At 41.6% G+C, this 18,502-nt stretch overlaps 1 protein-coding gene across 1 annotated transcript in view; it reads left to right on the forward strand.

Annotated features, from left to right (window-relative positions):
• Positions 1–18,502, forward strand: part of NAT10 (N-acetyltransferase 10) — a 1,889,152-nt gene that overhangs the window by 2,249 nt on the left and 1,868,401 nt on the right. The window lies entirely within an intron of this gene.

Raw genomic sequence — 18,502 nt, forward strand, 5'->3', positions numbered from 1 at the left:
CCACATCCATAAACCTTATCTTAGGCCTTCCTCTTTTCCTGTTACCTGGCAGATTCATCCTTGGCATCTTTTTCCCAATATACTCTGCATCCCTTCTCAGCACATGTCCAAACCAACGTAATCTTGCCTCTCTGGCTTTGTCTCCAAACCTTCCAACCTGGTTTGATCCTCTAATATACTTATTCTTAATCATGTCCATCCTCGTCACACCCAGTGCAAATCTTAACATCTTCAACTCTGCCACGTCAAGCTCTGACTCCTGCCTTTTTGTCAGTGCCACTGTCTCCAACCCATATAACATAGCTGGTCTCACTACCCTCTTATAGACCTTCCCTTTCACTCTTACTGGTACTCGTCTGCCACAAATCACTCCTGACACTCTTCTCCACCCATTCCACCCTGCCTGTACTCTCTTCTTCACCTCTCTTCCACACTCACCATTACTCTGAACTGTTGATCCCAAGTATTTAAACTCATCCACCTTTGCCACCTCTACTCCCTGCATCCTCCCCATTCCTCTATCTTCCCTCTCATTTACACACGCATATTCTGTTGTAGTCCTGCTGACCTTCATTCCTCTTCTCTCTAGAGCATATCTCCAAAATTACTAAGTATTTGATAGTTATCCAAGCAAGGCAGGCAGTCTGTTTCCAGTCGAAAATCCTTTATTAAGTACACAGACAATCGATCCAAGTTAAACACTAATAGAGTAATAGTTTCCTCACAAGCTTTCTAAATATATATATACTTTTTATCAGGCAAGGGAGTGGTTTGCTGTGCTGTAAAACAAAGTGTTATTGGTACACATGTTAAATTCACATCCTTTCCCCAGTCAGTGTGTGACATTTGCACTGGTCCTGCCCTACTTAGCAGCTGTCATAATAATATAACACTTGTGTACTTTAAATAAAATTTATAATGATGTGGTACCTCTTATTTAACCAGATTATTAAGTCTGTGATTTTATCCAAGACAATGCAGTACATGGCTGGAAATATATCAACCCTAATCGATTTGGCAATCAAAAAGTATATATACAAATACACTTTGCATGTAAAAAAATAAATTATAAAAATCAGATTCTATTTTCATAACCTGTTGTTAACAAAGATTGCTTTCGTCCCAGACTTCTTAAGGTCTTTGTATAAGAACCCTAAAAACTATCTATAAATATATATATAATTGTATAATAAGTTAGTATTGTTATTACACATCAGTTTGAATAAAGTGGGGAAAAAAGAGAACCAGAAAAAGAAAAAAGAAGAAAAAATGTATGATTATGGAAACAAAATATACAATTTAATTACAACTGATTTAAAATGGTATCCTTCTGGGAGGAGCAGCAGTTGCCAAACAGAAAACAATCCGTGAGAAGATTGGCAACTACAGAAATAGGGCAGCCTATCATTTCGGTTTGAATGTTACCTTTCTGTTTGTTTGTTTTTATTATTTATACACCAATGGGGAGCTGCAGTTCACTGAGAAGTAGGAAAATAATGTAGTTATGCCAGGGGTTTTAGAAAGGGACATGCAGTAAATTATGACTCAATAGAATACTAATTAAAAAAGAATGGACTATGGTATAAGCGAGTACACTACTGGGGATTCCTATGAAGCAAGGTCAGAAAAGCCAAGTCAAAAGATGGTGCCTTTCTGCATCAGGTTTTTTGATTCAATATGCAAGTACAATCATAAGTACAAATGGTACTTACAGTTGTGCACACTACTGAGGGATGCCTGTGGGATAGACAGAAACGGAGTATAGTCAGGCAGTGGTTTTTAGTATTTAAAGATGGCGCCGCAGCTCAGGGGAGGAATAAGTAAACTCAAGAGGAAGAGGGAGGGAATGGGCAGGATTGACAAGGCTGGGCAGATTACAATAAGATTGTTAGGAGACCGAGAGAAGGGGGGGGGGGCTAAGAGCCAGGGCTTGGAGAAAGCTGTGAGAAAACAGGTTTGACAGGGCTAGGAAACTTACACTAGAATTATGTTAAGAGAACAAGAAGGGGTGGGGTTGGAGCTATGGACCAGGACTTGGAGAAAAACAATCAACCAGCTAGTCCAGGTCAGTACCCAAAGGTGTATGTTTATCTGTGTGACTACAAAAGCAGATTTAATAGAGCATCAGGGAAGTAGAATGTAAAATTAAATGTAAAGCTTTGGGAAACTATATACATTTGTTACAATAAACGGGATAGTAAAATATAAGAATATAATCTTTAAAAACTTTCATTTTGTGGCTCACTGCTGTGATAAAGATTTCTGTAGTGTTTACTGTCAAAAAGTGTAGGCCAATAGCTTTAGTACTGTCCCAGTTTAGGTTTGCTGTGTCTGGGCCTGTTTGTTTTTTGCAGTGATTGTTCTGAGCACATGGCCAAGCCATCTTGAACTAGCAGAAGCCTTTCTTTACATTCATGGCAGGATTGTGTTTGGCTAGTGGGGTTTGGTTCTTATGAGCTTTTATTTTTTTAAAAAAGTTGTCTAAGGTTTACCTTCTGGTATTTAAGCCCCCCAACTTTGAGAGAATTTCTGGCTATACACACTGAGCAGAGTGGAGGAGGTGCATTGACTACAACTCTGATCTGAGATTATGTAACAATAAGTATCCTGTTTTTTTTGGCTTATTTATACTGGTTATTGCTTGTAGCAATTTATGTATAGCACTTTTTTTATTGTCTGCTGCATACTTTTACTGTATTTTATAGCTGTTAACTAATCTGCATGGGTAACAGATTTGTTTGCAGGTAGAGTCTCCTTTCTCTGTTTAAAAACGTTCATTTTGTGGCTCACTGCTGTGATAAAGATTTCTGTAGTGTTTACTGTCTAAAAGAGTGTATGCTAACAGCTTTAGTATTGTTCCCCACTCTCCCTCCCTGTTGGTGTCTTGTTGTTGTTATACTTAGTGGCTTTGCAGTTGCCCACCCCAACTGTAAATTTGATCTGGGATACTCCTCCCAGTCTATTGTCATTAGCTCATTCTGCCTAATACAGAGAGAATATCTGAGAAGGCCAGCCCACTTAGTTTCTTTCCTTCTGCTCCTCCTTTCTTTAAAAAAAATACCTGGCCTGAATCTCCTTGTGTTCTGTCTGTGCTTCTCAAACATTTTGGAAATACAGTTTTAATAAATGCACTAAAATATACTCTATTTGCATTAATATTGCTACAACTCAAGTGCCCTAGGTTGCACTGCATCTGAATTGTGTGTTTTAGCTGCTTTTCTGTATATACAGACTTCTCTTTATATGTAGACTAGCTACTTATTCTACTGTATTACTGCCTCAAATAGTTTTTCAGTTGTGCACTTGTCTTGCTTCATTTAAAAAGTTTTAAATTGCTAATTTTGTAGAGATTTAATTGCATTTACTGTTTAGGGCTACACACTCAAGTGTGTTAGCCTTTTCTGTGTTTATTTACTGTATTATTGCATTGTTTAGCCTGCTTTAACCAAAACAAAAAATACTATCTTGTTTGCTCATTTCCTGCCATTCCTAGCTAGTATAGTCCAGATCCCAGGCTTTGCTTGTCTCGGGACTTTATTTTCTGAAGTGTTCAGAGCTATCCAGACCTTGCTGTGGTAGAGGGAAGTCCTACTGCTTACCAGTAGGTGTGGTGAGCATTGTACTGACTATCTAACACTAGAGGAGTGGTTTCCAACTTTGAAAGTTTAATTTTATTAGCCTTTTTTGGCTGATTTCTATTCCTTTCAACTTTCTGGCTTAAAAATGTGTGTGTTTGCGCATTTTTTCGCATCGTGCAGCACTGTGGGGCTATGGATAAACTATTCCAGGTGCACGAAAGTCTACTTTTCAAATTTCCCTTGGAACTAGCTGGTTTCTCAGTAGTAGCACTAAAATCTGAACCCCTGTGACTTGCACTTGCTCTAGAACCTGCTGGAAAGCACTAGGAAGCCTTAAACTGAAACAAGCACTCAACTCTCCTTGTCACTAAGGAGAAACTTAATTGTAGGCACTAAACAGCCTATAATTGCAAAGTACCTTGCAAAGGTAAGGGAAAACAGTTCTTGTACTTTACAAAAAGCACCTAAACAGGCATGTTCAAGGGTCAGCTTTCAGTGATTTCTCCTGTCCACCTGGTGAATCTGGGCATACTGGGGCAATGCAGCAACTGCCTCAGGTACACAGACAACCCTTTCCTCCTACCACCCAACACTACAACCTGCGAGATATGCACTTGCATAGCCAAACTGGAAGCAAAGCTCTCTTCAGCCAAGATTGTGCTAGACAGTCAAGAGGAGAAGGTTAACACCTGCACTACACCTCAAGCAACACATAGCCCTTCAACACCCACCATAGCAACAGTAAACCCACATATGCGGAGGCCCTTAACATTAACCTGCCCAAGCAACAAGGACCTCTGAAGTTGAAACGCAAACAAACACCAGTCACAACCAGAGTGACACAAAGGTTACAACACCAGTGTGCCACCCAACAACAGCTCCTAAGGCAAGACAATGTATTCCCAACACTAAAGTCATAGGTGACTCTATAGTCAGGCACACTGATGTCCCACTCACCAGGCTGAACAAGGAGAAAATTACAATCAGCTGCTTGTCGGGTGCCAGGATCCGCCACATAATGCATGCACTCAGTTCACTCCACAACAAGTACAAATATGACTCTGTCATTGTCTATGTTGGAGTGAATGACTGGAGACTTACTCCCTGGACTATATGAAAAGAGACATGGAAGAGCTTTCAGATCATGTGGCCCAGGAAGGTATGACCCTAGCCCTGCATAGCATCCTGCCTTCGCCCAGAATGATACCACAGTACAAGGACAAAATGATTGACTTCAACAATTGGCTAAGTTTCTGGTGTCATTCAAAGGGGATCCAGTATCTGTCTGCTTGGGAAAACATGATCAACAAACCGCAATGCTTTGCCAGAGATGGTCTGCACCTGTCGCCCCTGGGATTCAGGTTACTGGCTAAAGCTCTTGCCACCCCTATAGTGCCTTTTTTAGGCAAGGTTCAAAGGACAAAACCATCACCGTAACCAGTACAAGTATGCAAAATCTGAAGGTAATGCTACTCAATGCTAGAAGTCTAAACCTCAAAATGCACTCTCTCGAGGCACTCCTAAAAATGGAGAACATCGATATCTGTGTAGTAACTGAAACCTGGTTCAAGGGAGAGCACCCCTGCAATACCAGGCTACAACACTTACCGCACTTTTCGGCCACCAAACCAAGACCAAAACACTAAAGGTGGAGGAGTGTCCATATTTACCAAGGATATGCACAACTCCAGGCTAGTTGCCCAACACAATGCATCTGAAATTCTCCAGGTGCAAATAACGCTAGGTAAGACTGCAATCCAAATTGTAGCTTGCTACAGATCCCCCACCATGACCCAAGATTCTCCCTACACCTTTCTAAACATACTGGAAAATATTAAGATACAACCAAACACCCTAATACTGGGTGATTTCAACTACCCTGCCATTAATTGGGAAAACTACTTGGGTATCGACACCTTTTCCCAACGGTTCTTGGAATTCATAAATTCCAACGCCCTGGATCAACTAATCCATTGTCCCACCAGAGGTTCCAATATCTTAGACCTGGTCATTACCAACATGGGAGTTGGATGCTCCACACCAGTGGTCAACACTTCATTGGTCAGGTCTGACCATAAGCAAATCATCCTTGGCATCCACATCCCACCCGCAGTAAGGAAACCTCCGTAAAAAAAACTTTTCCAAAGTCAACTTCATGCTACTCAAGTCAGAAGTGACAAACTTCATTACACCCATGCAGACGGCATCTGAAAGTCCGACTTCTGAATCCTACACTAAGGCACTTAACGAGCACATCCACTCGTGCATGAATCGTGCCATCCCAAATAGAACCAAGACGCTCTCCTCCAAAAAAAAAAAAAAAAGGAAGCCAATCTGGTGGTCCCCTGCCATAAACTATATACAACAGATGGAAGAAACTGTTGCAGAAAAGAGGAAAATCCCAGGATGCAAAAAACTCCCTTACTAGCCTTAGTAAGAAGCTGAGATCCCTCATAAAATCCTCCAAAGCTAGTTAAGAAAATTAAAATTGCTAAAGATTCCAAAGACAACCACAAGGCATTCTATAGTTATGTCAAGAATCTAAATGGAAATGCTCAGATCTGCTCTGAGCTACAACAGAATTGCATTAAATATACTGATCCCCAGGATATTGTCAGTATCCTGGTAGATAGATTTTAGTGCCAACTTCATCCCCCTCTTACCCCCTAAAGGGCCCATCTCAGTACCAAAAGATTGCCAAATTCTGGTAATCATGGCCACACTGGTAGAAACTTCAAACTCCAAAGCTAAGAATACAGCATCCATGGGACCAGTTGACATCCTGGGCTGTGTACTACATGAACTACAAAATGAATTGGCACCTCCCCTAAGTGTCATGTTTAGACATAGACTCACCTCAGGCTTCGTGCCCACTGAGTGGTGCGCAGCTACAGTTATCCCAGTCCACAAGGGGGATCCACCTTGGATCCTGGGAACTACCATCCCATCAGTTTGACGAGCCTGATCTGCAAGGGCATGGAACACATTATCATGGAACTTATAAACAAAGACATTGTCAACCTTCAAACACTGGACTCCTCGCAGTTTGGGTTCGTGAAGGGTCAATCTTATCTCCTGAACCTGACTGACTACTTCGAATCAGTCTACAGAGCTGTGGACGAGGTTAAGGTGGTCCACACAGCTTATCTGGACCTCTCCAAGGCCTTTGACATCATCCCCCACTCTGGAATCGTAGATAAACTTTCTAAGCTGCGCATAAATCCCTACTTCACTCGATGGGTTGCCAACTGGCTTACTGACAGAACCCAGACTGTAAAAGTAGCCGACTCCAAATCCAGCTCCAGACAGATGACAAGTGGAGTACCTCCAGGTTCAGTCCTGGGACCGCTCTTGTTTGTCATGTGCTTCTCTGAAGTACAGGCCAACACTAAGGGACCGTGGCTAACAAAGCTCGCAGATGACTGCTAACTGGGAGCCATTATTGAATCCCGAAATGATGTAGATATTCTACAAAAGGGCCTTACAGAAACAGATGCTTGGTACCAGAACCATGGGCTCAAGCTTAATGCCAAGAAATGAATAGTTATCCCCTTTGGGGAAAAACATGTACCCATGAATTACCATATAGGTGGCAGTACACTAAACACCGAAAGTGTGATGAGAGACTTAAGGACAAAGGTGTACAGTGGTCTCACCTTCGATAACCACATCGCCACAACAGTCAGGAAATCCTTCTATGTGGCACACCTCATCACTAAGGGCTTTTAAAAAAGGAGGTAATTGTCCCACTGTACTCCTCCCTCATTAGACCCATTATAGAATATAACGCCCCGTTTGGTATATACCTCACAAGACATCTGCAACAGCTGGAAAGGCCACAGAAATACCTTACTAAAAGAATCACATGCCTAAAGCAGATGCCCTGTGCTGACAGTCTTAAAAAACCTCCAGCTGTAGTCTGTGGCATATGGTCTACTCAGAGGCGATCTCTGCTTAACATACAAGGCCATGTCAAACCCTGAGCTGTTGGACATGCTCCACTTAAAGAAATCCCAGTCCCTCAGAGCCAGATGCTCCAGGGATCTAAACCTTGTCATCACAATGAACAAAACATACTGGAGGGATAGGTTCCTGACCCAGAGACTCCCCATACTCTGGAATAGACTGCCCATACATGTCAAGCAGAGAGCCTCCTTGGCCTTCTTCAAAAGAAACCTTGACGATTGGATGGGAGATAGGAAATTCACCCCGGGGATCATGTCAGTCACCCTGCTAGACAGGGGTCCAGGGAAGTAAATATTGTGGGAAGAAATATCCAGGGGATTGTTATGGCTAGGCTTGTATAGGCTCTAGAGCAGATAGCCTAGTACCGACCTATGAACAAGATAAATAAAATATAAGAAAACAAATGCAAAGCTTTGGAAAAATGTATATATTTTGTTACAGTAAATGGGAGGAAAAAAAGGGGGGTCTAGTAGTGTGCACAGCAGAAGAATCTGTAGGAGTATCACAGAGAGAAGATTGTAATAGACCTACACTGCTCACAGTCTCTTGATTAAAAGCAGAACTTGCAGTGGCTTTTACTGGTTTGTACGGGGTTCTGCTCTCCGTGTTCTTGTATGCAGGCAGTTGCTTATTTTTATTTTTTCATTTTTTGTTGGACCTTTGTGTTTAAGGGACTGTAAGGAGAGAGAGAGAGGTTAATATGAAGTCAGAAAAGGGGTAGGTGAAGTAAGTAAGTGGAAATAAGAGACAGGGAAGGAAATGCCACCTGCACATCAGTGTCCTAGAGATGAGGGCAATGCTTCTAGTATTGCAAGCATTCCAGAGCTCTCTTCCAACAGGTAAGATTGCAATACAAACAGACAATATGTCCATGGTGTGGTACATCGGCAAACAAGACGGAACCAGATCCTATCCCCTCTGTCGAGAGGATCAGAGTGTTTGGCAATGGGCAATTTATTCTCAGTGTTTTCTAATGGCAATGCACATCCCAGGGAAATTTAATATGATAGCAGACAAGCTAAGTAGGGCAATTCTTATACTTCATGAGTGGTCCCTCAAACAGGAAATTGCGAACCAAATTTATTGCTATTGGGGCCAGCTTTGCTATGCCCTTTTTGCCACATCATCAACTCCAAATGCAGCAGCTACTTTGCCCTAATCCCCCTCCCCGGGGGAGTCACCCAGGGATGCACTTGTTCACAATTGCCCCCGGGACTTCTTTATGCATTTCCCCTTTTCTACAGAAAGCCAGATTGAGTTGCAAGATGATTCTCATTGCTCCTTACTGGCCTTGTCCGATATGGTTCCCCTTTCTATGGCCCCATCTTCTGGAGGAGCCTTGGATCCTGAACCCAGTGCCGGATCTTTTGACTCATCAGTCAGGAACGTTCCACTCATCTCTTCAAAGCCTTCAGCTGATGGCTTGGTTACTCCACTTCCCATGTTAGTCAGGCTTCCAGATCTATCCCGAGCAGTGCGACATTCTGGTTTTGTCACACAAGAGTACAGCTAGGAAACTTTATGCAAGCAAATGGAAGAGGTTTTCTTGCTGGGTTGACAAGAACCATATAGATCCTTTTACAGCCCCTATATCAGCAATCTTGGAATTTTTAACAGAAACCTTTAATCAGGGTGCAGCGGCAGCCATGGTACGAGTACAGTTGGCTGCTATATCAAACTACCACATGGGAGATATAGGATCTAACATAATGTCCCACATATTATGCAAAGCCTTTCTGAGGGGTACATTCCTTTTAAGACCTCCCGTAAGAGAATCACCACCTCCTTGGGGGTCTAAATTTAGTGCTATCCTCTGTTCTTCCCCATTCAAACCAGCCTCTTCTTGACCACTGAAGGTCTTATCTTGGAAGACAATCTTTTTTGATAGCCATTACTTCCGCTAGGAGGGTTTCAGAACTGCAAGCTCTGCCTGTTCGTGCCCCCCCCATCTAATTTTCCACGACGACATTGTCTCTCTCAGGACAAATCCTTCCTTTCTCCCAAAAGTTTGTTCTGAGGCCAATTTAAATCAGTCTATTGAGCTACCCATGTTGTTCCCCAATTTTGGCAACCAGACACAATATGAGCTTCACCAACTGGATGCACATAGGCAGCTACTTTTCTGCCTGCATAGGACAAAGGACTTTAGAAAAATCTGACCAACTGTTTCTTTCAGAAAACAGAAAAGGAACTGCAGTTTCAAAAGTCACCCTGTCAAAATGGCTTACAGACACCATTACTTATGCCTGTATCTCTCAGAATAAAGAGCTGCCAGGAAAAATTAGAGGGCATTCAACTAGAGCAATGTCGACTTCCACTGCCTTTCAGGTTAGGCTCCCTTTGGATTCAATTTGTGCTGCAGCCACGTGTTAACTCTTATACCTTTATCACTCATTACAAAGTAGATGTGGCCTCCCGGAGCAGGGCATCCTTTGGTTCCACTGTTCTGCAGAGTTTATTCCCTTGAGTCACCTGAGTAAGAAGCTGCTAGGGACGCAGTCCCAACCATCAAGAATGAAGGCGAGATAGGACAACATAACATAAAGAAGTTATGTACTCACCATAAAGTTCCATGTTTGTTGTCCATAATCTCGTCTTCATTCTTGCATCCCACCCTCCTTCCCCCTTCCTGGAGGATCGAGAGGACCTTCTCTAAAATTGGCTTTAAGTTCCTGATTCTCTTCTTGCCTTAGAAGTTATGGGCAGAGGATCTGTTGTAGTAGTTTGTATTGGGTTGCATAATCTAGTGATTAGTTATCTCAAACGAGATCTGGGTAACAGTCGCTAGGCATCTTGGGATAGTATGTAGCCTCAAGCCAGTGTTATGGCTAAGTCGGAATTGATGCTTGGTTCTGAACCCAACCATCAAGAATGAAGGCGAGATTATTGGCAACAAACATGGAACATTATGGTGAATATATAACTTCTTTTTTTCTTTCTGTGCTGTCCACTAAACTGTCTCTTGGTTTATCCCGGTTAGGAGTCACCACAGAGGAACTCCGATCCGCCAATTATTGGCAGTGAATTTTTATGGTGTTGATATGCCAGCCTGGCACCCAACCTTCAAGGAAGGCACACCCACGCACGCACCTACCTGCATTTCTTTTAAAGTGAATTCGACTAAGTTTACTAAATACTTAAGTATTCTCCAGTTTTTTTATTATTTGACTTGATATATTCCCGCAGTGTTCCACTTATTTTAAGCAACCTCATCATGCATTTTCCTCTTTATCTAGGTACAATTCTCCTAGGCAGTATGTTATCTTAGTCATAACCTATTAACATTTATTGATTGTATCAAGGTGTTGGGTCCCCTGCTGGAATAGCCATTTTTAACATGTTAAATGGGTAGCTGCCATACCAGAAGTCAAGAATGAAGTTATTAATCTTAAGCTCCGCTTCACATATTTTATAACCAGATATAATATGGTGTGTTTCTTTATCATAAAGTTGTTCATTCATTATGACTGCATAATATTAATTTCTGAAACAGCATTATTTTCATTTTTATTAGCTTTTGTAATGACTGGCAAGACCAGACAGGAGGAAACCACGCACACCACAAACCCAGTTTCACATAGAACTATCACAACTGCAAAACAAACACATAAACACACAAAGACATACTCGGAGGCACTGATCAAAAATCTACCAAAACTGCAGAGGCCTCCAAAGCAGACACCCAAGCAACTGCCACCTCAAGACATAAGACATGCAACACATAGTTCTCAAAGTCAGTGTGCTAAACAGTCACAGCCCTTAAGGCCAAACACAATGCCAGACACACTTGTTATAGGTGACTCCATAGTCAGACACACTGACGTCCCACTCACCAGACTGAACAAGGAAAAGATCACAGTAAGCTGCCTGTCGGGCGCTAGAATCCGCCACATAACAGAAGCACTCAGGTCACTCCACAGCAAGTACAAGTATGACTCAGTCATTGTCCATGCCGGTGTGAACGACCTGAGACGTACCTCCCTGGACTACATGAAAAGAGACATAGAGGAGCTCTCAGATTATGTAGCCCAGGCCGGTATGACCCTGACCCTGAGCAGTATCCTACCTTTACCAAGAATGATTCCACAATACAGAGACAAAATGATCAGCTTTAATAATTGGCTTAATTACTGGTGTCATTCTAAGGGGATCTAATGTCTGTCTGCCTGGGATGACATGCTTGACAAGCCACGCTGCTTCGCAAGGGACGGCTTGCACCTGTCACCCCTGGGCTTCCGGATATTGGCAAAGGCTCTTGCCACCCCCATAGTGCCTTTTTTAGGCAAGGCTCAAATGATAAACCTACCTCCCTAGGAAACAAAAATGGAGAAAAACTAAGGGTAATACTGCTCAATGCCAGAAGTCTAAACCTCAAGATGCACGCCCTCGAAGCCCTCCTCAGTATGGAGAACATCGATGTCTGTGCTGTGACTGAAACTTGGTTCAAGGCTCCTGAGAGCACCCCAGCACTATCAGGTTATACCTCATATCATGCGTTCCGGCCCCAAAATCCGGACCGAACCACAAAAGGAGGGGGAGTATCCATATTCATAAAGGATACCCACACCTCCAGGTTAGTGGCAACGCACGAAGCATCGGAGACCATCCAGGTGCAATTAACCATAGGTAAAACGACCACCCTCTCAAACTCAGGAAACCCACACAGCCTTCCTGAAGACACTGGAGAGTATGAATGTCTCTCCAAACACCATCATATTGGGTGACTTCAGCTACTTAAACATAGACTGGGAACATTACTCAAGCCCCAACATCCTAGCCCAAAGGTTCCTGGAGTTCATAAACTCAAATGCTATGGAACAACTAGTCACCATTCCCACAAGAGGAGAAAATATACTAGACCTGATCATCACAAACATGGGGACAAAATGCTCCACACCAGAAGTATATCCCTCATTGGTGAGATCAGACCATAAATTAATCTCACTGGAGATCCACATCCCGCCCCCAACCCCAGCAAAAAAGACCACAGTGAAGAACTTCTCAAAAGCAAACTTCACACTTCTTAAGACTGGAGTGGTATCCTTCAAGGCCCCCGGGCCAGTGGAAACCACAACCCACGCTGCTGAAACCCTTACAAATGCCTTCTATGAGCACCTCCAGGAATGTATGGATCATGCAATCCCTAATAAAATCAAGACCCTTTCCACCAAAGGCAGGCGCCCGGTCTGGTGGACCCCAGCCATAAACAAACTCTACAACAAGAGGAGAAAGCTACTACATGACAGAGCAAAATCCCTAAAAGGGAAGGCATCTCTGATCACTACTAGCAAAAAAACTACGATCACTCATAAAATCATCCAAGGCCAACTTTGAGAGAAAAATCGCTAATGACACAAAAGACAATCATAAGGCCGCCTTTAGCTATGTTAGAAACCTGGGTGGAAACTCCCAGATATGCTCAGAATTAGTCCAAAATGATACAAAAATCACTGAACCCACAGACATTGCCAATATACTGGCCGACAGGTTCAGTGCAAATTTCTCCCCTCCCTCGCCCCAAAAAGGAGAAATATCTATCCCACCAGAGTCTAGCCTCCCAAACATCTCAGATGCCCAGGTGAGAGCTGCTCTCTCTAAAGCAAAAAACACAGCATCAATGGGACCGGACGGTGTCCCTGGCTATGTGCTACACGAACTCAATGAGGATCTAAACCCACACATAAGGCTGCTGTTTAATCTTAGCCTTACTACAGGATACGTACCCAAAGAATGGTGTACGGCAACTGTGGTCCCACTCCACAAAGACGGTGCTTCTACGGACCCTGGAAATTACCGCCCCATAAGCTTGACGAGCCTTGTCTGCAAAGCTATGAAGAGGATTATAATGGAACTCATAAATAAAGACATTGGGGACCTACAGACACTGGATCCTACCCAATTTGGCTTTGTCAAGGGCAGATCCTGTCTCTTGAACTTGGTCGACTTTTTCGAAACAGTCACTAAGGCCATTGATGAGGGTAAGGCAGTTCACACAGCCTACCTTGACCTAGCAAAAGCGTTCGACACAATACCCCACTCGGGCATCATAGAAAAGCTCACCAGCTTAGATGTAAACCCATATGTCACAAGATGGGTTGCAAACTGGCTCAAGGACAGAACCCACAGGGTTAGAGTTGCTGGTGTCATGTCAGACTCTAAGCCGGTCACGAGCGGTGTCCCACAGGGCTCAGTCCTGGGCCCCCTCTTGTTCAGCATTTATTTTTCTGAAGTGCAGGCTAACAGGGGGATTGTGGCTGACAAAATTTGCAGATGACTGCAAACTGGGCACCATAATTGACACTCCATCAGACACAGACATCCTCCAGAGAGGTCTCATAGAAATGGATAACTGGTGCCAGAGCCATGGCCTTAAACTAAATGCTAAAAAATGTATAGTGATACCCTTTGGGAAAAACAAGGTAACCCCTAATTACCACATAGGTGGTAATCCATTAAACATGGAAGAAGTTATCAGGGACCTGGGGCCCAAGTTGACAGTAACCTCTCTTTTGACACTCACATTGCCAAAGTGGTTAGGAAGACATTCTACATTGCCCACCTGATCATGAAGGGATTCACATCCAGATCATGAGAGGTCATTGTACCCCTGTACTCTTCACTTATCAGACCAATTATTGAGTACAACGCCCCATTCGGAATTTACCTTACCCGACACCTGCAGCAGTTGGAAAGACCCCAAAAGTTCCTCACCAAAAGGATAAAGGGGCTCAAACATATGTCATACGCTGCCCGACTGAAGAAACTCCAGCTGTATTCAGTCGCATACCGTCTGCTCAGAGGTGATCTGTGCCTGACATACAAGGCCATGTCCAACCTGGAATTAATGGACATGCTCCACCTCAAAAAATCCAAATCCACCAGAGCCACGAGAGCAAGAGACTTAAACCTCAACACGGATATAAATAGGACGTGCTGGAGGGACAGATTCATCACCCAGAGACTCCCTACACTATGGAACAGAATCCCAGTCCATGTGAGGCAGAGCCCCTCACTGACTCTGTTCAAGAGAAATGTTGACGAGTGGATGGGAGATCGTAGGTTTACCCCAGGAATCATCTCTGTGTCACTGCTGGACAGAGGCACAGCAAACTAATGGGTATAGTATTCTCATCCTAAGGGGTGGTGAAAGCCACACACACTCTGGCTAGGCTTATAAATGCCCTAGGGCAGATAGCCTAGTATGAATCTATGAACATAAGTTTCACTGTGCTTCTGTAACAAAAGTGCAGAAGATGCAGCTATTACTGGATGTAGTTTGGGAAAACAGGCAGCTGACTAGCAGTTAAACAAGGAAGTTGGTTTATAAGCTCAGTTTCTCTAGAGATATGCAGTGTATTAAAATCATGTATAACTGGAGTGTGTATGTTTTTATGTTGATGCAGAAAACTCCAGATGCTTATAGTTGACTTGCCACAGTTAATGTGTTAAAGCTGTCTTTCATCTGCCAGGGGGAGGGATTCTCTTTAAGGTCTACTCCTGCTTTCCTTTCCCTTCCACTGATTGCGTGAGTATATTGTGGGGGGTGGGATGCAGCCTCTCTGACACTGAAACTCTGCCATGTTCCTAACATAATCTCCTCTTTGACTATGCCCTCCCCTGCACATACCCAAACCTTTGCTAGGGACATCATATGGAAGGCCCATGTAACCACCTCTCACTGTGGGATGGGCACAACCCCATCCATCTCTGCCACTCTGTTGTCCAAGCTGCAAATCAAACTTTGGATGTGATGTTATCATTTTCATTCTTTCCTCAACTGATGGGTCTCTGATCTGACTCTGCTGCTTTTTCCAGAATCTCCTATCCAATTCTCAAGCTCCTCCCTTTACCCACAATGCCGCACTAAGCTAACATCACTTGGATTTTGTTTACCACCATATCGCTCGGATGCAGATCCTTTCCCCCTCGAGGAGTCGGTACCTTTTCTCAGGGTTGTAAGTTTTTTTTTATTCCTTTTTTTTCAATAATTTTTATTTTTACAGTAGTAAATGTCACAAATAAAAACCATCTTACAACATGACCAAATATATATATATATATATATATATATATATATATATATATATATCTTGATGCCAAATACCGCAGGATATAGGTCGTACAACATATCTATTTACACTATGTACATAGATGCTTTCACTGTTAATTCCACAGTTATGTAGGCAGTATATACATTCGTAATATCCATGGATTAAGTCAGCTGTCTGGTCCTTACAGTGTGGGCAGAAAGGTGATTTTGATATGTTTAAATTTGTGTAGGATTGCAGGTGTAAAATAAGCATTATTATTGATAATGAGCTGAGTGCATGTTAACTTTTTGAGGGGTATAATCTTCAGTGTTAGATTGATTGCCTGGCTTATTTGCTGATCACCTGTGGATAGTTTAATTTTTCTCCAGTAGTTACAGAAGAGGAGGTCTTTCTGGTATTTGATTTCATTTATCATTTTATATGAATTGGTAATAGTTTTCTTTGTTGTGATAATAGTTTTCCAAAACCTGCTACAAGTTTCTATGTCACTATTGGTCATAGTAACATTTTGGAGGTAACTGGAACACAGTTCTTTGATTTGTCTTAGGATTATTGTGTGATTTAGGGAGGTTTAAGTTGGTCCTCATTTCTTGTATTGAACAGTTAAGGTAGAGATAAATATATTGGATTGTTTTATCTTTCAGTCTGGGAAAAGGGACTAAGTCCAGCATCTTATTGTCTATTTTTAAATTTGGGTTTTTATGAAGGGGTTGCAGTGTTGCCATGGCTTGTCTAAGGTTCAAGAATTGAAAGAGTTTTTGCGTTAAGTTGATAGAATGTTTTAAGGGCTCTATAATGTTATAAGTTTGTATTTCTTTCTGCTTCAGGAGTGGAAGTGCTTTGGGATTGAAACCTAGAGCTTTAATTTATCTATAATAGATTGTCACCCAAAGAGGAGACCAGTTTTCCATTGACTGGTTATGTCCGGCTGTTCTTAATATTCTGTTAGTGTTAATGATCGAGTAGTATATTTTAAAATCTGGTAGATTTAGTCATCCTTTGCTTTTGGGGAGTGTTAATTTTGGATAGATTCTTTTTTTGGGTTCCCATATAAATTTTGCTAGGAAGGTATGAATTTGTTTGAAGAATTTATTATGTATTGTCTGTGATGTCATGAATATATACATTTAGTCTAGGTAAACTGTTCATTTTGATTATTGATACTTTGGCCAAGAATGGTAGTTTTAGGTTGTTCCATCTTTTACAGTCTTGCATTATATTTTGCCATTTAAGGTTTACATTGTGTTGGTAGAAGTCTTTGTTGTTCTGGAAAAAGGTGATACCCAGGTATTTAGTTTCTTCTTTTATTTTTATTGTGTTTAACAATGGTATTAGTGAGATGAGTTTGGGTGTTTTTAGGGGGAAAATATTAGTTTTATTGAGGTTTAGTTTGTAGTTAGACATAGTCGAGAAATGTTCAATTGCAGCTATTATTTTGTTTATATCTGAATTTGGTGTAGTACAGTTTATGTTCAGATCATCCGCAAATGCAGTGAGGTATATTTTGAAGTTGTGTATTGATGGAGGATTGTGGTATGTATTTTGTTTAATGTACAGAAAGAGTGGTTCTAGGTATAGGTTAAACAGGAAGGGTGATAATGGGCATCCTTGTCTTGTTCCATTTTTTATTAGGATCCTATTTGACCAAGTTTTATTTATATATAGAGATGTGTATGGGTTGCTATAGAGAGTTTGGATGATCTGAATTAAGTTATTGGGTATATTAAAGTAGGGTAGTGTTTAGAGTAAGAATTCTAGATTAACCCTATCAAATGCCTTGTGGGCATCCACTACCATTGTGTAGATGTTGATATTGTATCGGTTAGCGTAGCATATTAGTGCAGCTAATGTTAATGTATTGTCACTAGTCTGTCTATGTGGTGTAAAACCGGATTGTTCACTAGTCCGGTCTATGTGGTGTAAAACCGGATTGTTCTGGGGAGATGATTTTCATTATCAGATTTTTCATTTTGTTTGTAAGTATAGAGGCAAATGTTTTAGTATCTGTATTTAAGAGGGAGATGGGTCTGTAGCTGTCTGGGTTTTTGGGGTCTGTGTGTTCTTTTAATATAAAGATGATTTTAGAGGCATTAAAGTGGATATCATGTATTTTATAGTTTATTATGTAATTCAGTGTATAGTATAGTAGTTTGGCTATCAAGGGGGAAAATGTTTTGTAAAATTCTGATGAGAGTCCATCCGGACCCGGAACCTTATCCGCTTTTAAGTGTTTGATTGTTGTAATAAATTCACTGATGGATATCGGTTCAGTTTAGTTTTTTTTTTGTTGGTCTAAATTGAGTTTAGGGAATTTCAGTTTTTGAAGGAAGAGTTCTATTTTCCTTTGAGATTTGTAGTATTTGTGCTCCATATATTTGAGAGTATATTTGTTCAAATGTTTTAATAATGTCTTAATTTTTTGTGTAGTTTTTGTCTCTGTAGTTTATTTCTGATATATTGGAGGCATTTTTGTGTTGGGAGATAATTCTGGCCACAGCTCTAGATTTTATTTGAGCTTCTTCTGCGTAAGTGGCTAACATTCTGGCTTCATAAAAAGATAGGTTCCTGGTTTCTAACATATATAGATCCCTTTGCAGTTTTAAAAGTTCTGCTTCTGTTTGGTTCTTAGGGTTATTTATTAGTTCTTTTTCACGATGCTCTATTTTCCCTTTCTATCATCCTCTGAATTTCCTCACCTGTCCTCCCTTACTTTTCTAGTGGTTTTCAGCTTCTGTCCGTCAGGCATTACCTTTATTTCTTATCAGCTAATTCTTGGGGAACTCCATTGAGTACTGTTGTTATTTTTACCTTTCTTTCCTTTTCCTAATTTCTACCTTTAGAAGGCATTCTTTTGTATTATTGTTGGTATCTTTCTTCCTATAAATAATTTTTTCTCTCTCTCTCTCC

This window comes from Protopterus annectens, chromosome 9.part0, assembly GCF_019279795.1.
Source record: "Protopterus annectens isolate FY-2018-M chromosome 9.part0, PAN1.0, whole genome shotgun sequence".
In the NCBI taxonomy this organism is placed as follows: Eukaryota; Metazoa; Chordata; order Ceratodontiformes; family Protopteridae; genus Protopterus; species Protopterus annectens.